The following is a 26,334-nucleotide window of genomic DNA, read 5'->3' on the forward strand; positions in this document are numbered from 1 at the left end:
TGTTTGGCCAGTAAGCATGTATGTATTAATTTTTATCTGTATATTAAGATACGGTCTTTTTAACCCCTTAAGGACACATGACATGTGTGATATGTCATGATTCCCTTTTATTCCAGAAGTTTGGTCCTTAAGGTTAAAGCAGATATTTAAAATTTTTAAAGTGTTTGTTCAATTTTGGTGCTACCTCTCTGCATGTTTGTTTTTTTGTATTGAGAATATCAACTCAGATCAACTTGGACAAGTTGTGGATTCTCCAAACTATGGTCTTTCCCTTATAATTAATTACCTTCTGTAGTTTATAACTTTGGTATCTAATGAATAGACCTACATGTCTATTCACTTCCTCTGCATGTATATAATTCTTATTATACTCAAGTGAAAATACAAATTTAAATTGCCTGCAGAAGTAAAGAAATATCAGTCACTAAATTAAGAAAAAATTTAAGCAGCCAAAAAAAGCATTAGAACATGTTCCTATTAGTGTGATGCAATGCAGAAAGGGATTTAGTATTGCCTTAATGGCTAAACAGTATCAGCCATGTTTGCATTTCCAATTCAGAGTTGGAAAAATGTGATTATTATATATTTGGATTTAAAAGAAGTAGGAATGACAAAACTTAATTTTATAATGATTGGCTGTAATTTCTGTACTTACAACCAAGGCAGTCTTCCTGTAGCCAATTGCACAGATCCCCTGGAAAAATAAATAAAAAAAATAATATATATATATATATATATATATATATATACATATATATATATATATATATACACACACACATATACATATACATATACATATACACACACATATATATATATACTGCTCAAAAAAATAAAGGGAACACAAAAATAACATCCTAGATCTGAATGAATTAAATATTCTTCTGAAATACTTTGTTCTTTACATAGTTGAATGTGCTGACAACAAAATCACACAAAAATAAAAAAATGGAAATCAATTTTTTCAACCCATGGAGTTCTGGATTTGGAGTAGAAAAACACACTCCAGGCTGATCCTACTTTGATGTAATGTCCTTAAAACAAGTCAAAATGAGGCTCAGTAGTGTGTGGCCTCCATGTGCCTGTATGACCTGCCTACAATGCCTGTACATGCTCCTGATGAGGTGGCGGATGGTCTCCTGAGGGATCTCCTCCCAGACCTGGACTAAAGCATCTGCCAACTCCTGGACAGTCTGTGGTGCAACGTGACGTTGGTGGATGGAGCGAGACATGATGTGCTCAATTGGATTCAGGTCTGGTGAACGGACGGGCCAGTCCATAGCAACAATGCCATCGTCTTGCAGAAACTGCTGAAACACTCCAGCCACATGAGGTCTAGCATTGTCTTGCATTAGGAGGAACCCAGGGCCAAGCACACCAGCATATGGTGTCACAAGGGGTCTGAGGATCTCATCTCGGTACCTAATGGCAGTCAGGCTACCTCTGGTGAGAACATGGAGGTCTGCGCGGCCCCCCAAAGAAATGCCACCCCACACCATTACTGACCCACTGCCAAACCGGTCATGCTGGAGGATGTTGCAGGCAGCAGAACGTTCTCCGTGGCATCTCCAGACTCTGTCACGTCTGTCACAATGCTCAGTGTGAACCTGCTTTCATCTGTGAAGAGGACAGGGCGCCAGTGGCGAATTTGCCAATCTTGGTTTTCTCTGGCAAATGCCAAACGTCCTGCACAGTGTTGGGCTGTAAGCACAACCCCCACCTGTGAACGTCAGGCCCTCATACCACCCCCATGGAGTCTGTTTCTGACCGTTTGACCAGACACATGCACATTTGTGGCCTGCTGGAGGTCATTTTGCAGGGCTCTGGCAGTGCTCCTCCTGTTCCTCCTTGCTCAAAGGTGGAGGTAGCGGTCCTGCTGCTGTTTGTTGACCTCCTACGGCCTCCTCCACGTCTCCTGATGTACTGGCCTGTCTCCTGGTAGCGCCTCCATGCTCTGGACACTACGCTGACAGACACAGCAAACCTTCTTTCCACAGCTCGCTTTGATGTGCCATCCTGAATGAGCTGCACTACCTGAGCCACTTGTGTGGGTTGTAGACTACGTCTCATGCTACCACTAGAGCGAAAGCACCGCCAGCATTCAAAAGTGACCCAAACACCAGCCAGGAAGCATAGGAACGGAGAAGTGGTCTGTGGTCACCACCTGCAGAAACACTCCTTTATTGGGTGTGTCTTGCTAATTGCCTATAATTTCCACCTGTTGTATATTCCATTTGCAAAACAGCATATGAAATTGATTGTCACTCAGTGTTGCTTCCTAAGTGGACAGTTTGATTTCACAGAAGTGTGATTGACTTGGAGTTACATGTGTTGTTTAAGTGTTCCCTTTATTTTTTGAGCAGTGTATATATAATTTCTTATGGGATTTATATTCAACTGTAGGTTACAACAGAATGGCATAATCATAAAACAAAACATGGCAACAAAGAAAAAAATGAAATGACTCCCGTTCAAAAGTCTGCATACCCTTAGTTCTTAATACTGTGTATTTGCACCTTTAGCGTCAATGACAGTGTGTAGAGATGTCGCGAACATAAAACTTTCCGTTCGAAAATGGCGAACGCGAATTTCCGCAAATGTTCACGAATGGGCGAACCGGGCGAACCGCCATAGACTTCAATAGGCAGGCGAATTTTAAAACCCAATGGGACTCTTTCTGGCCACAATAGTGATGGAAAAGTTGTTTCAAGGGGACTAACACCTGGACTGTGGCATGCCGGAGGGGGATCCATGGCAAAACTCCCATGGAAAATTACATAGTTGATGCAGAGTCTGGTTTTAATCCATAAAGGGCATAAATCACCTAACATTCCTAAATTGTTTGGAATAACGTGCTTTAAAACATCAGGTATGATGTTGTATCGATCAGGTAGTGTAAGGGTTACGCCCGCTTCACAGTGGCAGACCAAACTCCCCGTTTAACGCACCGCAAACAACCGCAAACAGTCCATTTGCACAACCGCAAACTCCCCATTTGCACAAGGTTGGATACCAAGCTAGCCATGTCCCGTTCCTTGTCCTCACTGATGACAACATCATCATCATCACACCGTACGTCCATGTGTGTAATGCTGCCTGACTGAGACATATCCCTGTTATCTACATCCTCTGGCAATAATGGTTGCGCATCACTCATTTCTTCCAACTGATGTGTAAATAACTCTTCTGACAGATCAAGTGAAGCGGCTGTGCTGCTAGTGTTGGTGGTGGCGGCAGGCGGGCAAGTGGTAACTTGAGAGGTGCCCGAAGCTAAGCTGGAGGAGGATGGTGTGTCAAGGTTCCGAGCGGAAGCTGTAGAAGATTAGGTGTCCTGTGTTAGCCAGTCAACTATGACCTCAGAACTTTTCGAGTTCAGGGTACGTGGCCTCTGAACACTGGTCTCCTGAGGGATCTCCTCCCAGACCTGGACTAAAGCATCTGCCAACTCCTGGACAGTCTGTGGTGCAACGTGACGTTGGTGGATGGAGCGAGACATGATGTGCTCAATTGGATTCAGGTCTGGTGAACGGACGGGCCAGTCCATAGCAACAATGCCATCGTCTTGCAGAAACTGCTGAAACACTCCAGCCACATGAGGTCTAGCATTGTCTTGCATTAGGAGGAACCCAGGGCCAAGCACACCAGCATATGGTCTCACAAGGGGTCTGAGGATCTCATCTCGGTACCTAATGGCAGTCAGGCTACCTCTGGTGAGAACATGGAGGTCTGCGCGGCCCCCCAAAGAAATGCCACCCCACACCATTACTGACCCACTGCCAAACCGGTCATGCTGGAGGATGTTGCAGGCAGCAGAACGTTCTCCGCGGCATCTCCAGACTCTGTCACGTCTGTCACAATGCTCAGTGTGAACCTGCTTTCATCTGTGAAGAGGACAGGGCGCCAGTGGCGAATTTGCCAATCTTGGTTTTCTCTGGCAAATGCCAAACGTCCTGCACAGTGTTGGGCTGTAAGCACAACCCCCACCTGTGAACGTCAGACCTGTTACACACATGCCTGTCATTTTTTTTTCAATTAGTGGTACTATGAGTGCAAGCTACTGTGACAACAGATATGAGTGGCACTGTGCACTGGCAGAAGTTGGCAGAGTAGACGCTGTAGGCCTGACACACACGCTTGCAGACAACTAACTGCTATTCAATCTATTACAGTCAAAATTGTATTTTTTTTTTAAATGTACACTACTGTTACACCAGATATGAGTTTTACTGGTGTGACACTGTGCCCTGGCAGGCCCTGAAACGCACACGTGTGAAGGAAACTGACTGCTATTATTTCACAGTCAAATTTCTAGTTTTTTTTTTTAATGTACACTACTGTTACACCAGATATGTGTTGCACTGGTGTGACACTGTGCCCTGGCCGGCCCTGAAACGCACACGTGTGAAGGAAACTGACTGCTATTATATTACAGTCAAAAAAGTTGTTGTTTTTTTAAATGCAAGCTATGGTGACACCAGATATGTGTGGTGGCACTGGGCAAGTGGGCACAGTATACGCTGTGAGCCTGACACACACGCTGGCAGGCAGGCAACTGCAATTAGATTACACAGGAAAAAAAAAAAAAAAAAGCAGACTGATGTTCTAGCCCTAAAAAGGGCTTTTTGGGGTGCTGTCCTTACAGCAGAGATCAGATGAGTCCTTTAAGACTGTAGTGGACACTGAATACACTAGCCTAGCTATCGATTTCCCTATTAAATCAGCAGCAGCTACACTGTCCCTCCTCTCACTAAGAATGCAGCTTCCGGGGGGCGGGGCCTAGCTGTCATGGAGGAAAGACGCACTTCGTGTGAGCTCCCTCAATATCTCACTTTAAGCAGCTATCAACAAGCGAATTTCACACCAGAAGGGGATGACCCAGCAATGTTGCTCCTACCTGACCGACCCGACATGCTTAATAGCGGTCAGCAACTCGACAGAGTCTTACTTACCTCCACGTGGCAAGTGCTCACCAGGCAGGAGAGGCGGCCGATCTCCCGATCGCAGCTACTTCCCGGCAGGAGCTCCGTTACCCCCCCCACCCCTCGGACCGGTGGGGGTTATCCCGGTCCACCCCTGAGTGGCTGTCTGGAGCTAATGGATGCACAGAGCACAGCCGCCCAGGCTGACATACTCATCTGCAACTCTCCCAATATGGCGGCAGCCGCGTGTCCTCCTGGTACCAGCAAAGCATGGCAGGATATTGAGTCTAAGCTGGACAGACTCTTTAATCAATTTTGGAAGCAAATAACAAGCAGGAAGCCCCAACAAGCTCCACCACAGCCCCAACAAGCTCCACCACAGCTAAGCGAAGCAGTCCCCATTAAAATCCACTAACGCAAAAGGCATCGAAGACGGGACCGGAGGCAAAAACAGAAATGCAGAGCCTGCCCCACGTCAAGCACTCGCCTCCACCTTAAGCCACCACAATCCTGCACCGGACATGAAGCACCATCGGAACAGATCCGACCACCCGACAAAACAAGCTTCCACCACCTCAAGCCGCGAACCCGGCACTCAGCCAGAGACTTGCCTTTGTTGTTCCAGGTATCAGGGACTTCCAGGGTCTGCACCTGGTGCCCGGAAGGGATCGGATGAGCACAAGCAGGAAACAGCAGCCTGCCAAGCATGTCCCACTATAGCCGATCCTCCATACCATGCCTTTGATCACATGAACTGCTCTCTGCACATTAACTAATTGTAAAGTAGCAAGCGTTTAAACATGTCATTATTTCACCTCCTAAAGAGTTTATTGTCGTAGTTCCTTACATGCCTTTACCTTAACCGTTCATGTATTATGTTATTCACTAGTCTCATCTCATGGGGTGACTCACACTTGATTTATAACTAGTGGTGGAGCTGCTGATATAAATACACAGTTCATAACGTGCAAGCTACACCCTAAACATGACAGCCATCTTTCACAACAATGTACTGCTATATACTCATACCCTCAGTGCAACTAGCCATATATATGTTCAGCTTAGCATGCTCAAATATAACACACTTCTGTCTAAAAAAAAAACCTTGGGGTTTTTCTTTGTATCCCGAACAAATTTTTCTTTCAGTTGTGGCTGAAATCTTTCTTGGTCTACATTACCTTGGCTTGGTATCAAGAGATCCCAGAATTTTCCACTTCTTAATAAGGGATTGAACAGTACAGGCTGGCATTTTCAAGGCTTTGGATATCTTTTTATATCCTTTTCCATCTTTTTAAAGTTACATTATCTTGTTACGCAGGCCTTTTGACAGTTCTTTTCTGCTCCCCATGGCTCAGTATCTAGCCTGCTCACTGCATCCATGTGACAACTTACAAAATCATTGACACAGACACTAATTGCAATTTAAAAAACCACAGGTGTGGGAAATTAACCTTTAATTGCCTTGTGTGTCTGTAAAAACGCCAAACTTTCAAGGGTATGAAAACTTTGAATGAGGGCGATTTGGGTTACCGTATAAGCCGAGGCCCCTAATTTTACCCCAAAAAACTGGGAAAACTTATTGACTCGAGTATAAGACTAGGGTGGGAAATGCAGCAGCTACTGGTAAATTTCTAAATAAAATTAGATCCTAAAAAAATTATATTAATTGAATATTTATTTACAGTGTGTGTATATAATGAATGCAGTGTGTGTGTGTGAGTGCAGTGTGTATGAGTGCAGTGTGTGTGTATGAGTGCAGTGTGTATGAGTGCAGTGTATAAGTGCAGTGTGTGTGAGTGCGTGCAGTGTGTGTGTATGAGTGCAGTGTATGAGTGCAGTGTATGAGTGCAGTGTATGAGTGCAGTGTATGAGTGTGAGTGCAGTGTGTGTGTGAGTGTGAGTGCAGTGTTTATGAGTGCAGTGTTTATGAGTGCAGTGTGTGTGAGTGCAGTGTGTGTGAGTGCAGTGTGTATGTGTGTGCAGTGTGTTGCAGAGCCTTGGTGGGGGGTGGGCATTTTTTTTATTTTTTTTTTATTATTATAATGGTAATATTTTTTTGTTAGATTAATTTTTTTTTTTTTATTATTATTTATTATAATTTATTATTATTATTTTTAAAATATATTTAAAATATTATTTTTAAAATTTAATTTTTTATTTTATTATTATTATATTTTTTTTCGTCCCCCCTCCCTGCTTGATACATGGCAGGGAGGGGGGCTCTCCTTCCCTGGTGGTCCAGTGGCATTGGTAGTTCAGTGGGGGGGAGAGGGGGGGCTGTCAGAGCTGTAACTTACCTTCACAGCAGCTCCTGTCAGCTCCCTCCTCCTCTGCGCCGTCCATTCAGCTCTTCTGTCAGCTCACAGTGTAAGTCTCGCGAGAGCTGCGGCTCTCGCAAGACTTACACTGGGAGCTGACCGAGGTGCTGAACGGACGGCGCGGAGGAGGAGAGAGCTGACAGGAGCTGCTGTGAAGGTAAGTTACAGCTCTGACAGCCCCCCTCTCCCCCCAGTCTGTATTATGGCAATGTAAATTGCCATAATACAGACTATTGACTCGAGTATAAGCCGAGTTGGGGTTTTTCAGCACAAAAAAATGTGCTGAAAAACTCGGCTTATACTCGAGTATATACGGTATTTCTGTTATCAATAGGATTTCAAAACAACTATGTGATAATAAATGGCTTCATATGATCACTACCCTTCAATAATAGATTTTGTTTGCATGATCAGATATATATTCAAAATCAATGCCAAAATTTCGATATATGAGATATTGTGGGAGGAGTTAATTGCCTATAAATACGCAGACCTCCCCTTCCTCTGGGCTGAGACTGCCTGTTTCAGTACAGAACCATCTGCTTCCGGTTTAAAAGTCATGAACACAAATTGCCTAAACTCCAAAACGGACTGGTCTTGGTCTTGTACAGCCCACACAAGTATTCATTTTACCTCACTCTAGCAAAAACCAGCCGCCTCCTTCGAAACTCACGGGGCACTGCCACGGCTTTTCCTGTTGCTGTTTGCATGTTTATTACAACAAAACCGTAAGTTTGTTCATTCAGCCCGCGTTGGGTCGGGCTATAACTGACATTCAACATGTATTCACCACACGTTCAGCCTTTCACTAACTAGGGAGGAATTAGCAGTTCAGTCCGTATTATGCCCTCATTCGGATATGGCAATTTTCACTAGTAACGCGAATTTGGCCTATTTTAATTATACATCATATAATAGGTTATATAATTAGGTTTATGCATTCTGCATACTGAACTCAGTCATAATTTGGCCATATCAATTTTATCATATGCAATGAATTTAGTCTTCCTGCATTTTAATGTTTAATACCATATATTTCGTTTTTCATACTTGCAGATTATTATTGTCGGCTCATATACTTGTCAGCATTTGTTACTTATGTTCAGCAGGCCTTTTCCAGCCTCCGTACAAATATGTATTCTATATGTCTGCAATATGGGTATTCAGGCACTCATTGGGCTTACATTGTTTGTATATTTATAATTATATGGCTAGGTGTTGCAACTGACGGTCTAAATTTATGTCAAGCCTCAACTTGGGCCTATACATGTGGTTAGCATTTATTGTACTGCCTATTAGCATTCTTATTTCACTGTCCATCAATACTTACATTGTTTTAAGCCCGTTCTGGGCTCTGCACAGGCCTGGTCAAGTGTACTTTAACATAATGTTGGTCATAATTATGTCTGTTCTATGACATGTAGGGCCATATTCACAGCCCTCATCTAAATATGTTATTTTTACACTTCAAATCAAGACATGCCACGAACCAGGTCCGCCACTTGGGTGTCACCAATAACAAACTAAATTGCAACCGGTCTGCTCAAATATTTTCAGCATTTATTAAACCCCATTTAATTGTATCATTACGCACCTGTAACTTCTCATTAGGCCCTCATTTGGCCACCCTGCATCTAGGTATAGTTATGTTGGGACCTCATTTGGCCTTCACATTCATAAGAAAGCAAAGGGTGTGCTAAACAGTGTGAAAACAATATGTATACTTATCAATAGAGTGGCAACTGCACACATGTAGAGAATAAAGGCACAACCTTTTTATGCAAAAAAAAAGGCACAACCTTTCATGCATAAAAAAGAAAAAACTAAAAGGTGAAATTATTAAGTCCCCATGAGAAATGCAGGACATCACACATATATGTTTATATTAGGCTCTCACTTGGCCTTCCACAACATATGCTTCATATGGCCCTAAGTGGGCAACCTACTACGATCAGTACCATGTTACTCAAGTGTCTCCTCATTATCATCTCTAATTAACAGTCCTACTAGTACAGGCCTCTCAAGGGTTAAGTTGGTGATATATACATTATGATATGGAGCAGGTCTGCCATATTGCATCACTATGTGTAAATAACAACTGCTCCACAACTCAACAACTCATAACCAACTCATATCATATCACTTCATACACACGCTAATTCTCATACCGCCCTTAAATGACTACCCTGCTACTCATGAATTGAAATGAGCTATCTCGGCCTTCTACTCTTACACCTTGACACTCAGATCTCATTAGGTCTTCACTTACATAAGCTTCATATGGTCCCAGATTGGCTTACAGCTACAACCTAATTTTGGCCTTCCTGTCGCTCGGGAGTTATATATTGCCCTATTATACTGCATTTAATTACAATACTCAGTGTAAAAATAATAATAAATAAATAAAACCAGATCGAATACCAGAGCATCGCTACTGTCCATACACAATTCACAGTCCATTTCTACAATTAACCTACATTTGTTCATGCCGTAATCATTACACTACATACATATAACTGCTACATCATCCGTCTGCTCATGGTAGGGCTTCAGCATTTTGACATGCAACAGGCATCAGACTCCGGAACCCAAAAACAGGCCGATCACATAGGTACTGTCACACCTTTATTCCACTACCCGGCATGGGCCCTGCCTGTAGCCTATCATGTCGGACAGGTTTCAAAACGAAAACCTTCTGCCCAACTTAAAAAGCTACATCTCCAGGCTCCCCGATTACACCAGGTGCGCTGGCGCTGCTGATCCGCCTGGAGGTTCCCACCCATCAGGTGAGTAAATTCCTCCAGCCGGTTCCTAAACTCCAGCACATATGGGACAATGTGGGTCCCTTCCTGTTCCCCTGCGCCCTCCCAGTGTTCCGGACTATCTCTAGGGGCCCTCTAACCATCCGTCTGAACATTAGTTCAATCAGGGATAATCCTGTGGATTCCTGTGGCACCTCCCAATATGCGAACATGAGATGTGGAAGAAACCTCTCTCAGCCTCTGCGAGTCTCTGCAAAAGTACGGAGCATTTGCTTCAACGTGCCATTGAATCGCTCGCACAGACCGTTGGGAGCTTAAGATTGGTTTAATGTTGCATAACTTTCACAGCTGGTTGGTCATCTTGGCAGTATACTGGGTGACCCGATCCGAGAAGATCCTCTGGGGAAAACCCATCTGGGAGAACACTTGCATCAGGGCTTCGGCCACAGTCTCAGCCTGAATGTTGTTCAGGGTGACTGCCTCTGGGTAACGAGTCACGTAGTCCACAATGGTCAGAATGAACTTCTTCCCAGAGGGGCTAGGCTTAGCCAGTGGGCCTATGATATGGACAGGTACTCTGCCGAAGGGGTCTTCAATGATGAGGAGATGCTTGAGTTTGCCCTTGTGCCGATCGCCCCGCTTCCCCACTCGCTGGCAGACATCATAAGTCTGGCAATACCGCCTCAGATCCTTTGAAATGCCCGGCCAGAAAAAGGGATAGGTGGGTATGAGCGAGCAGCCTGAAGACAGCGGGCTGTGGCTCGTGGGGCCTGGGAGGCCACAGGGCGCACAAACTGAGATTGGCTTCTGAGCTGGGGGCACTCCCTCTTGAAGTGGCCGAGTTTGTGGCAGTAATGGCACCCGGAGCCTGCCTGCAGTGGTCCCCTCAGATGTGGCCCCTGGGTGGAGAGAAGGTTGGGCCTGCCAGGCGCTGGGGGGGTTGGTAGCTGGGGAAACTAGCAGGGTGTTGGGACCTTTGGGTGTCAGCATACTCATCAGCCTGCTGGGCTGCCTCTGTGAGAGTCTTGAGCTGCCTGTCTCACACCCATTCCTGTATCTCAGTAGGGAGCCCATTATAAAAGTGTTCCAGCATGAACAGCTGGAGTATCTCCTCGGGGGACTTGGCGAATTCATCCAGCTCTGTGTGGCTTGGGTGATGCGTCATGCTAACTCGGCATGGGAGTCCTTCTCCCCTTTCTTTGTCTCCTTGAACTTCCTGTAGTATGCCTTGGAGTTATGGCATATCTGGATAGCAGGACTTGTTTTGCAAAGTCATAGTCCTGGAATCTGTCTGTAGGTCCGGTCCAGTAACCCTATTCCTCGGCCACCTTACCAGCTAGCTTGCGGGCCAAGATGGTGATCCAATAAGTGGGGGCCGACTTCTTGCAGGAGTCACTGCAATTCAAAATCCTGCAGGAAGTTGTTAATGCCCTCCTTTGCCTCCTTGAAATCCTTGAAATCGTCGAAGGGTAACTTGTGCTTCTTTACTGGAGTTGCAAGGGGTTCGCTCGGGTTCGGAAAGAATCTTAGTCATGGTTTCTTCCAAGGGAGTCTTTTTGTGCAGCTCCAGGTGCTAGGCCAGTTCTTGGCGCAGAGCATCCCTTTCACTCTCAGGCTGTGGTGCAGCTGCCTCATTGTTTAGCCAGTTGTCCTCCATGAGGGGAGGTCCTCGTTTGGGAACCAAACGAGGTGAGACACAATCTGCGAATGCTCCCCTTGTTTGGCGGCCTATGGTAACGAAATTGCGGCCACCCAGGGGCAGCAGGCGCCAATGGCTTCTCTGGCGGTTTGTGGTTTGACACCTGTTAAGACACTCACAGAGTGTAAGGGAATGTGGTAAATCCACAAACATAAAATCAGCTGAACTCCTTTCACGGCTAAAACAGGCAAAATAAATCCTTCCAAGTAGCAATACCCCCAAACACGAGACCAAGCTCCGTCTTGAGGGTAAAACAGGAATCTGTTTAATGAGGGCTACCTGCCCGGTATTTATGCAGATCTCCCACCTGGTGGACACTCCCCTAGGGGACCAGATGGGAGACTGGGACATATATTGTACAGTGGCCAATCGCAGTGGCCCAGGTGTAAACACTCCCCTTTACATGAGTAAATCCGTCCTCTCTATCCTGGAGATAATTGGGAAGGAATCTAATTATCTCAAGGGATAGAGGCAAATCGCCATTTTATACACGACTGTAAAAACACATAAAAATATATAACTACACAAATACCGAATACATGGGCTTCGTGCAACGTATCCCCAGATAGCCTGGATCTGAGTGCATATTTCTACCTAATAGCGCTCAGATCTAATGCACAGCGGGTCAATCGCCATGGAGTCAAAGTCTTTCATATGTCTTTCGGTATACGATTGACTCCATGGGATGGCTATCTGGGTTAAGTCCATGCGTATGATCCAAACTCCCGAACGGACCGGTGTTCATCTGCCTTGACGAAAACGAAGTGCGATCGGTAGTTTCAGCGGTGTTCGGTAGATAAAGTGTCCGTTTATAGTTCCATAGAATCGTCGCCGAACACCGCTGGTCTTTCGCGTGTTTAAAATGGCCGCCGCCTCGTGGTCGGCATACGAACGACGACCACCCTGCATACGGTTAGAATGGAGAGGTGTCTGCGGTTAACCACAACGTTCTAATTGGGGCCAAGAGGTTAACCAGCAGCACACTTCTCTCCTCGGTGGCCGTCCGTTCGGTAGTTTTAATCGGTATATTCTGAAACAAACGAACAGGGGCATACGGACAGGCAATTACACGAAAAAGGGGCAACCAGACGAACCAGCAGTCTCATATGATACAGATGGATCTGTCACAACACCTTGTTATGAAGTGAGAATGTTCTAATCGATGTTCTAAGTGGTTCATTGATGGGGTCCCTGTTTGGGAGGTGAATGGTTCTCTTTGTGGAAGCACTCCCGAATGGGGAGCAGGCACAACACATGAATATACAGGCAACACACATACTAAAGAAGGGCAAAGCCCACAAATAGCAGCGGTCCTGCCACACACCACTGGGCTCCGACATAAAGGTGTGCCATTCCCTTCTTTGGCTCGAAAAACTGTGCTGTATAGACTTTTGTTTCTAGCTCTGGGCTCCCCTACCTTGTGTCAGCACCCAAGCTGGAGAAACTGACAGCATGACAGAGATTTAGGCCTTGATGGTTTCCATCCTTTCATCCTCATGAACAATTGTTAACACTAGGGACGTTTAGAATAACCAGTTGCTATTCAGCTCATGTTTCCTCATCTAATGTTATTATCTGTACAGAAAGTTTCCCTGTCCTTGGGAAGGACATAGCTACGAGACTTGTCAGTAGTTCAAAGCTAGGGAACACAGATGGTGCAATCTGACTATTCCGTATTCGTTCTCACCTTTAGTCACTAAGCCGTTTCCCTCAGTACTCACACTTCCCCTCCTCTAGTTTAGTTTCTAATCACAGGTGTCACAGTAGGCTTCCGCACAGGCGTCCTTTCACTTCTATCACATATTAGAGCTTGTCCTAACCTCCAATCTATTAGTTAAGACTCATTCAACTTAATTACCATTATAGGCAGAATCAAGTATTGGTTTCTTGCTTGGGCCCTTTTAACAACCCCTTAATTTCCAGGTGTACCTGCCATGTTAGCCTAATCAATGGAAATCCCAATATTATCTATTACTAATTTTATTATTGGCTCCTCGTTCTGTAAAGCTACCAGCATTAGGCCATGGTATTTGGCCTATCATAAGGGCCACAGAAGCAGCCTAACTAGGAAAATGCCACATTCCTCATCTTCAAAGGAGTGTAACGATTATGGAACTGAATGCCATACCCTGAAGCAGATGTGTCTTTTGTATTTGGTACATCCTTTGGAACTCCGCTGTCTTGATCAATCTATGGCCCCTACACCAATTTTAATTTCTGGAAATACATTAGACTTGATTTCATTGCAGTTCAGTGCTGTCTCGATCAATCTAGGGCCCCTACACCAATTTTAATTTCTGGAAATACATTAGACTTGATTTCATTGCAGTTCAGCCTCCCTGCAGACTAAGTCCAGCATATCAAATTAAATAGATTCACACACACTAAGAAATACAGTGTATAAATAAATATACCACCTATTGTAGATATAAGTATTGTAGTTACATCCGCAAAACAAATGGAACATACATAGTGCTTTCCATATAGGTAAAGACAAACAATCTATAATGTATGAGGATTGAACTCACAAGGATGGAGCCTCATAGGCTCTATGTACATCACCCTTGGGTGCCTGTCCAGGCTCTCGGTAAACTTCTGTTGAAGAACTCGAGGTCCACGAATTCAAATGTAAATACAAATTTATTAGATAATAATAAAATATTAATATATAGGGACAAAGGTAAGGCAGTTATAGAACTGGAATATAGCACAGTATTGCACCGCAATTATGGCCAGAAAGTAAAAGCAGTAGAATACCACAGCATATAAACAATAAAAAAATACCGCCATACAGGAAAAGTCCCAATAAAAGTCCAGTAAAGTGCAAACGCGTTTCAGCCCTTAATAGGGCCTTCCTCAGTTCTGAATTACTGGAGAAACTTCAGGGTTTAAATAACCCCCTTAATATGTCCAACTTCCGAAATGCCGACGATCATATCACTTCCGGTTTCGACAAAAAAAGCATGTGACTTCCGGTTGAGTCCGGTCACGTGATGCTTTTGCGGTCCACCATGCGTTTCATACTCGAGCATGGTGGAAATTGTCCAAAAAGTGTCCATATTGAAAGAGGGCATTTGCCCATACATGCTTAACAAAACGCAATTAAAAATAAAATAAATAGCAAGCTGTAAATCAATAAATAAAAAGCTGTGAATCAATAAAAAATATATATTAATATGGTACGCATAAAACACAGACCATGATGGGTGAAACCAAGTGGATATTTAGAGGGGAGGAAATGTCCAAAATAAAAAATAAATATAATAAAAATTCAATATATTGAAATATAAAAAATATGAAATATATAAAAATCTTTCAATAAAAGAAAAAAAAAAATAAAAAAAAATTGACTAATTCAAAGTCTATATTGAGACCTTTAGGGCACATGGTGTCTAGAGTGAAAATACATTTGCCAAGTTCTTGGACATTATCCTCTTCTCTCCTCATCCGCTTTTTCCCAATCACCATAAAACTTAGAAGGGAAGTGTCACCATTATGATGTTCAAGAAAATGTGCTGATACACTATGTTTGGTGTATCACCTCCGTATGTTCCCCATGTGCTCCATAATGCGGGTTTTTAAAAAAAAAAAACCTAAAGGGGCTGGGAGGACACAAAGAGACACAGAGGGGCTGAGGAAGGGGACAAACAGACAGAGGCTTTAACTAAACCCATTTATCAATCTCTGGTTTGTCCTACAATCTATTTCCAGTGCTGGGGAGGCCACCATGAGCAGACACAGACACAGGTTGTTTAGTGACCTCAAAATATTTATTGCATATCACAGGTTATATTGTGTTCTTTAACAAGGCATGCTTTTATTCTGTATCCAATCAGATAGATACACTTTTTCTTAATGTATAGAGAGGGTAATAAAAAGGAGGAACGGTGATTAGTTTGGACTTTACTGCTGCTACAAGGCAGGTCACCAATAAGGGGGGTTGTGAGGGTAAAGGGGAGGAAAGAAAGTATAGCATCCAAACTTTTAAACAACCAACACCCTCTAGACACTGAACAGAATATATCTTGTTAGTCTAGGGCAGGCCCTCCCTTAGTGGTCTCTCCACAACTCCCCCATTCTCCTCACCCCCCTTGCTCAATGGACTCTCCCCCCCCCCACATTCTCCTCACCTCCCCCTCCCTCAGTGGACTATCTCCCCCCCCACATTCTCCTCACCTCCTCCTCCCTCAGTGGACTCTCTCTCCCCCGTTCTCCTCACCTCCCCCATACTTGTGTTCTCCTCACCCCCCGTGTTCTCCTCACCTCCCCTGTGTGTTCTCCTCACCCCCCTTGTGTGTTCTTCTCACCCCCTCTTGTTTGTTCTCATCACCCCCCATTTGTTCTCAGCAACCCCGCAGTTTCTCATCACCCCCCTGTTTGTTCTCATCACCCCCCTGTTTGTTCTCATCACCCCCCTGTTTGTTCTCATCACCCCCTGTTTGTTCTCATCACCCCCTGTGTTTGTTCTCATCACCCCCTGTGTTTGTTCTCATCACCCCTCCATTTGTTCTCATCACCCCCCCCCCCCCGTTTGTTCTCATCACCTCCCCCCTGTTTGTTCCTCACTTCCCTTTCCCTCTGTAGCGTGGCCGAGCTCCTCTCCAGTCCGCGGTACAGGAGTTTCTGTTTACTGTACCTGGCCGGACTGATAGGAAGTCCAAATTGTGCACTTCCTATCAGTCCGGCCAGGTACAGGAAACAGATGTTCCTGTACCGCGGACCGCAGAGGAGCTCGGCCACGCAAGAGGGAAGGGGAGGTGAGAGGCAGTGCTGCAGCCTAGTTCGCCTTGTTTTGTTGTTGTTGTTGTGGAGCTCAGTGATAAATGGATAAACAGCGCTTTACTATAAGGTTTTATTCCCATGAGGTCAACTTAAATAAGGAAAATCCAGAACTCCAAAGCAAAACAACTCACAGTATAGTACTATGTACAAGAAGCATCTATTGTAGATGATGTAGGAGCAAAACAAATCAGGCCAATGGATAGAGTAAAATGTGTATTTTTTTTCTTGTACAATTTTTCTTGTTAAGTATATTTAATATAAAAATACTGAGTTCTGGGATCTGTTGCTTTGCCAGGAACAGATCCCAGTACTCAGTATTTTTTTACATCCTAGCACTCAGTATTTTTTTATATTAAATTTACTTAACTAGAAAAATAGTGCAAGAAAATAATCTATCACCAAGTATACTACAAGTATTGTATGTTTTGGATCAACAGCAAAAAACAAATGTGAGGAAGGCTGAACTTGATGGACGCAAGTCTCTTTTCAGCTATGTAACTATGTAACAGGAGAGATTTTATTGTTCAATGCTGTAGAAAATAAGGGTGGGTAGTTTCTTTAAATGTTATTTTGTTGAATTGAGAGGGTAACTGAGGTTTCCTATTTTCTGGCTGGAGAAATAACAGACTTCCCCTAACCTGACATTCAGCATCCCTAGCTAAAAGTGAGTATGCAACCTTCGTTTCCTACATGTTTCCTAAATAATTCAATACACTAGCGGAATATGATGTCATAATGTATGCTCTGATTAATTAGGTTGAAATAGGATCATATGGTAACCAGTGTGTGTATCCTGCTCCCACTGGAGAAACTCCTTGGTTCCTACACAATACAATGTGATATGATGGCAGGGGGTGGGCATGCCTAAAAGGGAAATCCATAGCATTAATCGCTCAATCCATTACTACTAAATTGGCCTCCACCATCCCCGTATATGGTTACTTGGGAGTGTTACAAGCCTGTCACATAACTGGGTATACATTTAGTGATTGAGACACTGCCCCAACTAGATAGACAGTCATGCTCTCAACTGCAACTATTACCTGCATTACTCTCCTCATCACCCTTCCTTTCTCTAGCTCCCCCTTCTATCCATCATCCACTTTCCCTTTCAGTTCAATTATTTATATTTTCATCTTCTTCTCTTTTTTTCTCTTCTTTCTTCTTTTCCTTGTTCCTCCCTGCATCTCTCACCTTCAATCCACTCTTCTCACGTTCTTCTTCTTTCCTCGTTAATCTCTTTTAATCCATACCTAAAGCCATTACTGGTCTCCTTCTATATACAACTGGCTGCAGACGTTGCACAAACAGATGCCTGTGCCATCAGTAGCATAAGACCCAGAAAGATTATAGACCTGTTATAGACACCACAACTTGCCATGTGTGCATGCATGTATCTGTTATCTTTTCTCCACCTTCAATAAAGCGCAGAGTCAGCATATGTATGTGTGTATGTATGTATGTATGTGTTTTCCCTGTTAGTCTTATTTATATTGTTATAATAATTACTACATCAATGTTACTACTGTATACATACTAAAAAAAATTATGTTCATTCATACTAAAAAAAGCATCTTAAAAAAACAACTTGACTTTAAAAAAAGAAATCCATATCTAATCTTGAGTTGCATACTGTTATTAATAACTGTATAATAGAAGTAGTGTATTTCACAGAATATTTAAGAAAACAAGAATGTCCTTTTTTTTTCCTTTTATATTAAAACATAGAATCTAAAGCTACTGACAAACATTAATCATATCTACACATAGATATATGCAATATTCTAAAGGTATTACATTCATTATATTTTTCTAGTTGATAAACTGTTCAAGAAACTTGAAAACTTGAAAATATGAGTAAAAAAACATTTTTTTTGTGTTTTAGCCTTAGGACAATTTAGCAAAATAACCCCTCAGCTATTGTATGGTGCCAAAAGAGTCATAATAGGCATATCTGAAACTATGACAGATGCATTTATCCTATATTACAAAGTAATGCCCCAAAAATCTAATTACGGTAGAGGGGAAACATTATTAAATAAAGTTCCAAAGCAGGAATCAGAAAGGACAAAACTCAGCCAGTGTTTTGTTTGCATGCAAAGCACTCCCGTCTTTGATTTCGGTCATTGTTGCAGATTAGGACTGCAATTAAAAGTTAAGCCAAAGTTTCAGTTATTTTCCAGAAACACAGTTAAATATTAATGAGGGACCTTATGTCTCATTTGCCTTCTGGAAATAAAGAATGCTTAATAATTAATGAAGTTGCTTTGCAGAAAATTTAAGATTGGGAGCAATGTGTTTACAAATTAAATAATTTTCAAGGCACCAGACAGATGTTGTCAAGCAGAAATATTACAAATATCATCCAATAAGTTTTCTATCAAATTGTAAGTGTTCTGCTTTAACTGACTTTGTGTTTTCTTTTAAGGGGAGGGGGAGGGGGGGGGGGGGGGGTTGCAGCACAGGTACTCAGCATGCATGTATGGTTAAAGTATTTATTTTAATTGGTTTAGAGGTACAGAACTAGATTGGCATATTATTCAAGAGACAATTTCTCAAATGATGTGCTAATATGACTGCATACAATTTCAAATGCTAAAAGTTTTCAAATTAAAAATAAATCATTGTGTTAGAGATTTATGCAAGTGTTTCTAGTAATAAGAACACTAAAGAGCAGGGGTAGGAATATTTTGGCACTACGGATGTTGTGGACCGGGCCCATAATGTTCTTACAACAATAATGCTGGAAAAGAATCAGGGGGATGTAGTCCACAATATCTACCCCTGCTGAAAATGGTAGCTGTCACCATGGAAACCATCTGAATATGCCAACTGATAATTGCTCCATTTTCTACTACAGGTAGCAATTCAAATTTTTTTAACAAAAGTTAAGTATGTGTACCTGACGGGTGCCGGAAGTTCCTAAGCAGAAGCTACAGTTATTTCTCCTGATTTAAACCCCAGAGTGCGACACTAGCTCATTGGCTTCTGACATACTGCAGAGAAAAGACAGTGTTCAGAGAAAAGACGGTGTTTACATTACACCCTAGGATGCTACTAGAGATGCTTCCTGGGGCTGGAGATGCTTCCTGGGGCAGTGCTGCACAATCAGTATCTCCGTCCTCTGCATGGAAACACTGCACCCTCCCTCTGCATAGTGTCCCTTTAAAGTTTAGAAAGCAGAGTACATACCTTAAATGGAAACCCACTCTTTGCATGAGTCTTTCTTTAGTAAGCTACCATTGCTACCCAGCTGTGGGGTTTAAATCTTCCTCACATGTCCAATCCAAAGCTATTTATTTACCTCCATTATGTATAACTCAAATTTTAAGTGTGAAAAAATATGTACAATACAATATGCTGACAATAACAGCAAAAAATAGAGACATAAATTGATCAAGCATCTGAAACTGAGTGTACCTAAATTCCAACAGTCTGAATGGCTGTATTATGAAATAGTAGTCAAAATGCCTTACAATATAAAATAATAACTGATTGGTGCGACATATGTCACATTTCGAGGGCACAAACCACTTGTTTAGATTGATAGCTTGTATCGTATGTAAGACAGTCTGGTCTCTTAAGCCTTAGCGGTCACGTCTCATTACACAGTCGACGCTCTGGTACATCTTTTCCTCAAGCACTGGAAGGAGATAAGGAACTGCTGGATGTAAACATTTTTCTCATTAGGCATCCACTATCAGTTTGCACTTTAGTATCTGCTGTTCAATAAAGAGTAAATGCATCAAATCAATGTTTTATTGATAATTTGTGTCTCTCTCCCTTTCTGTTAACTCAGAGCACACCTATCAGTTCATGTTTCATTTGACATATTGGCAGCAGTGCTCACTAGCATGCACAGAAATATAGTTACACATCGCACAAGCAGTTTTTCTTTTTAATGTATTCTGCAATCTGATGTAGACATATTGGATGGATGTTAATTACTAGTGAAGGTACCTGAAAAGCTTATGGAATAAATTGTTGGTAGAACAGGATAAATACAATTAATCTATTTAGGATTGCCGCAATTAAAAAAGAATACTAATCCATAAAAGATTATTGATCAGCTGTTAGTTGTTCATAATGTGTAGGATGTTATTGTCACACTGATTGGTCACCACCTCAGCCTAGGATGTCATTAGTGTAACCAGTTACACAAAAACAAGACCTGTACTCAAACTCCCACTTCTACTAGGCAGACGCATTGAATATAGTATCCATGACCCCAAATTGGTTTTGTACTATTTATAATGAGAATAGTGTCATTGCATCATTGTCCTCTGACCATCTATACATCTATATATCTTTCTATTTTTTTAGTCAGATTACTGGTTGACTTTTCAAAGTGCTAGCAACACCTGTCATGGTATGGTCATTGGAGGTTCACACGCACTAATGATGGAAGCCTTCTAGGCTGCAAAAAGACTAAAGGCTTTTACAGTGTATGATAAATCAGACAGTGATATTGATGCGGTCAGAGATAGAAGAACACAGGTATGTGTTTAGACAGATCTTGTGTATTTGTTACAAGTGTATACTTTTCATTGAACTATATATATGTTGAATTGTTTTATACATATACTAAAGCATCTGAAAAAATGATCTCTCTATTCTCTATTCTTGTCCTCTGTACAGAGAGCAATGCTTTCATATGGCTAATAATGTTCAATTATGTGAATTATGCCTCTATTTATCTAATGCTTGGAGGACATTTCCCCCTTATGTATTATTTACTACAATAAGAGCAGATCAGTGAACTGGTTTTGTTTTCAACTTGAAAACAACACTGCATCCAAGCATGCATGATTTTGGTAGTGACAAGTTTCATAGAAATATATAGAAAATGAAGGCGGAATGTAAAACACATTATTTTTAGCTATATATTTGTAGTATTCTACCTAATATGATTCTTAACTTAACTGTAATTCCAACCTTAATTCAAACCCTTACAGTATACGTACCCTGTTTCTAAATATAAACATATGTTTAAACATACCCCAATATTAAACCTAACTCTTCTTTTAATACTTAGCAATATCTAACACTGCACTAGGATATTGAGGTGGAGGGATCAGTATGAGAGGCAATCACAGTAATTTCATGCTATAGCATACATTAGAACACTGTAGGTAATGTGACCTCTTCATCTAATTGATGTTGTTATGGTGTCTGGAGTCTACTTGTGCTGCCCTTCCATTCAGTGTTAAACTGTTTTTAATGGTTTAATGCTAAACAATAGTCTCTATCAGCCCATCCGATTTCTGCTGTGGTACTAACGAGGATGCATTAGACTTGGCAACAATGTGGGCATTGATTGGCTGCCTATATTAGCTGACCGCTTTCATCCACTCCTAGCCATAAGTTGTTGATATGAATTAATATAGATAAGATAAGAGAGGGTGAAATCAGGGCTGTGTGTGCCCAGGGACCTTTATTCAGTGTTAAACCACTTATAAATGGTTTAACACTGAATGGAGGGACAGAAGGAGATGGAAGGGGACGGAGGGGATGGAAGGGACGGAAGGGACGGGAGGGCGGATGGGACGGAAGGGGTGTTTAGAGAAAATGGAGAGATTCAGTATGGCTTGGTTCTGGATATGTGAAGTGAGGCCTGAGGAACAGAGATGGAGATGAGACAGTTATATGAAGGTATTTACAACTAGGAGTAGCATAGGTTTGCAAGTGTGATATCCAGCAATGTTAGATGCCAATCCAGATACATTGATGTCTCCCGCCCTGCACTATGGGCTGAGACATCTGATTACCATGACAGGCTATCACATCAATTGGATGCCTGGGGCAGTCTCAGATTGGGGCACTGGGGTAAATGAAAAATCTGCAAGAACTGAATTAACAAATTAAGAGGAAAATGGAAGGTCCTAAAGAATGAGTTCAGGAAACTAGGAAGTAAGCTTAAAAAAAAGGACCTCCAAGGTAATATTTTCAGAAAGGCATCGGAAGATTAGAGAGGTCAATGTGTGTCAGGATAGAGGGTTTGGGGTTTTTAGAGCACTGTGCTGGATTTGCGCTTGGGTTGCACCTAAGGAAGAGGATCTGCAGTGCTGGGGGATGGGATGGCTAGAAGGTGGGAGGAGATTTTAAACTAGTAGTAGGGGGGGAGGGGCCTAGAAAATGTGGAAGCTTTATGGGTTGATATCTGTTTGGGGCAAACAAAGGGAAATCAATTATTGGTTTTGAAATGTTATAAACCACCTAATGTAAATATGAATGAGGAAGAACAGCTGTTCGAGCAAATTGGGAAAGCTGTAAATCTGGGTAACACGTTAATTATTGTAGATTTTAATTACCCGAACACAAATTGGGACAGAGTGCCTAGTACTTCAGCAAGGGGAATCAGGTTTTTGAACTTGTTAAATGACACCTTTATGTCACAACTGGTACAAGCACCAACTAGAAAGGATGCTTGTCTGGATTTCGTTATAACAAACAATGTTGATCTTTTGACCAACATTCAAGTAGGGGAGCATTTGGGAAATAGTGATCACAATATGGCAATTTTTTTAAATAAACTCAAAAAAGCTAAGGCACGTGGGGTATACTAAAATGTATAATTTAAAAAAAGCCAATTTCAGTAAGATTAGGGCAGCTCTACAACATATCGACTGGCATAAACTCCTTAGTGATAAAACCACTGAGGATAAATGGAAACTCTTCAAACAAATATTAGAAAGGTACATTTCTCAGTATGTACCATTGGGTAATAAATATAAAATAAACAAATTGAAACTAAAGTGGCTTACTAGATAAGTAAAACAAGAGATTAAAAATAAGAAAAGGGCATTTAAAGCATTTAAATCGGACAAATCAGAGACATCCTATATAAGATATAAGGAAGCCAATAATGCGTGCAAAAAGGCGATTAAAGTGGCTAAACTAGTCAATTAGAAATCGATAGCCAAAGAATGCAAAACCAACCCCAACATTTTTTTCAAGTACATCAATTCTAAAAAAAAAACAAAAAATGAAAGTGTAGGTACCCTGGACACAGGGATGGGTCTGTTAGTTAATGAAAACCAAGAAAAGGTGGAGGTTTTAATACAGTAAGAACTATAAGGATATGGCATTCTCTGCCTGGAGGTGGTTTTATCAGTCCATATAGATGTTTAAACTGCAATTGGAAATTGCAAATACTTGGCAATTGCAAATACTTGTAAAAACATAACATACAGGGATATCATTTCTAATTAGTGGGGTAATAGCTGCTTGATCCAAGGAGATATCTGACTGCTATTTTGGGGTCAAGAAGAAATGTTTTTCCTAGTTTTTTTTGCAAAGTTGAAAGCGCTTCAGCCTGGGTTTTTTGCCTTCTTTTGGATCAACAGCAATAACATATGTGAGGAAGGCTGAATTTGATGGACGCAAGTCTCTTTTCCGCTATGTAACTATGTAATTAGAAGATTCTATTTTATGTCCGAATATCTGTTCCCTTATTAGAACGAGTATTTTAATAAACATTTAGAAGTGGAGTAAAATGCTTTGTGTCTGCAATATAAAATATGATGGAGCCATTATATTTGCTTGTGGATTTATTTAATTTATTTCTTTCTAAGGTATTTCCATTATAAAACCAATATATATATATAATATATCTTTCAACTATAAAGTATATAACACTGCAATTTTGGATCGATGACCTACATTATCTACATGTGTGCACTGGCATGTTAAATCATTGTTGTTTTTTTTTAAATTTTACTTTATTGAATTCATTTTTCTTCTCACTACTATTTTTACACCCTGTTGGGTTATTTTCTATTTGTCACTCACTTCCGCTTTTGATCCGCAGCGGTTCCCATGGAGATGTGTACAAATGCTGCTAAGGCAACGACGTGTTTGTTACATCATCACGCATGGGCCGTGGGTCAGCGTGAGGGCACTCAGTTGGGCGCACATGCGCGGTGTTCAGCACTGCACCTGGGGTAAGTCACTTAATTATAATGTATATTGCTATATATTGGAAGTTGTTTGAGGTTATCTTTATGTCACTTGATCGTGAGGAAGGTCCCTGCGAGGACCGAAGCGTTGATCTGTCTGCTTCTTTGATGAACTAAAACACCATTGAATTCAAAAGACTGTGAGTGCAGCCTACATTTTGTCTATACAAATATCCCTAAAAGGACTGGCACCCAGCAAGCCTACTGGCAAAGTACAAGGAATATTGAGCTTGAGTGCAAGGAACTTTGTATTGTGTGTGTGTGTGTGTGTATATATATATATATATATATATATATATATATATATATATATTGTATCTCTTGTTCTGTAATATTATAACATTATTATCTAGAGTAAAGTGATTGTATCTAAAAAAAAAACAGAGGGCATACTGTGTAAAATTTTATTACATTGCATCAGATGATTTGAATCACTTCATTTAAAAGAAGGAGAGTTAATATTAGCTTAGCAGACGCTCAGAATATTACGTGGCTTTGGAGAATAAAGAAGTCACCAAAAGGAATTTATAACTGACAATATATGTTGTTTTACTTCATCAAGATGGATTGACAGATGGACAGCAGGTACATGGATAGTTAGATAAATGGATAGATACATTAAAGGATTACTCCAACCACCATGACCACTTCGGTGATCTTAAGTGGTCATGGTAAAAGTAGTGTGGATGTGCAGTATTTCTGCTTGAAACTCTGCACATTCAGGATATTTGCATTGTGTGCTGGGGGCTAGTTATATACCCAGCAAACATTACCTTGGCAGAATGGAACTCTGTTCTGGGCTGCCTAATGTCAATTCTATGCAAAATCTTCATCTGTCGTCAGTGCTCAATGCAAGCCTGCAACAATTGCTCTCCCATCCCTCTCTCTTTGTGGCCCATCCAACCTCTCTCCATTATTTAAAGCACATATTTTTTAATTCAAAATCCCTCCCCACTCCCTTCACCAGCTCAGAGCGTGCACATGCATTCTGAGCTGGCGAAGCAATCAAACCACAGGTTTCTCAATAAGAAGCTTTTGATCTGGCCACACAAGACCCTTGATGATGCCAAAGGAGTGAAATTGGTGCTGGGAGTGTCAGCCGGCACTTGATTACAGGTACATTTTTAAAACTTTCTTTTATGTTTTAAGGGGGTGGGGATGGGGGTGCTACTAGCAATGCACAATAAAGCATTATAAGACCAAAAAAGTAAACTGACCTAAAAGGCTGAAGTAATCCTTTAAATATCTCTGGAGATACATACATAGAACAGGACTCTTAAAGGAGGAGAGCAACGTTAGATGCACATCTGTTTTTTGAGCCATAGTTAAGGTTTTATGTGATGTCATGGGAAACAGATCGAACAACTGTAGTGGCTGGATCATGGCACTGGAAAAAAAAAGGTGAGAAAAAACCTTTTTTTCCCCAGTTTTATTTAGATTTAAAACTAAATGCAGTGGAGAACACTATAGCGTTGGGTAAACCGGTTTGTATTCCTAACGATTTAGTGTTCCTTTAATGCTCTCTCATAGAGAAAGGAAATATGAAAGGTGTAGTTGACAGAAGGGTTTTCAGTCTTGGTAAATCATCCTCTAAGCTCCTCTACCAAATAATCACCTTCTGCTGTTATATAGTTAAATAACACTTTCCTAAAATGTGTCAACCAATGAGCAGAATACCGAATAGTCATACATAAATCCAACTTATTTGGTATTTTGTTTTTATCAAAATATTATGTCTAATAGTAATTTTTTTTTTTTGTTTACTTCCCGTACCTCACAATAAGGTTATAGACAGTCATCCACGGTGAGGATAAAAACAGAATTTCAAGAATGATCTCTTGTGCAACATTACAGTAATTCCAAAATAGTTTCAATGATGTCACAAGTCATTTC

The sequence above is a fragment of the Pelobates fuscus genome, chromosome 2 (genome assembly GCF_036172605.1).
Source record: "Pelobates fuscus isolate aPelFus1 chromosome 2, aPelFus1.pri, whole genome shotgun sequence".
NCBI classification, from domain to species: domain Eukaryota; kingdom Metazoa; phylum Chordata; class Amphibia; order Anura; family Pelobatidae; genus Pelobates; species Pelobates fuscus.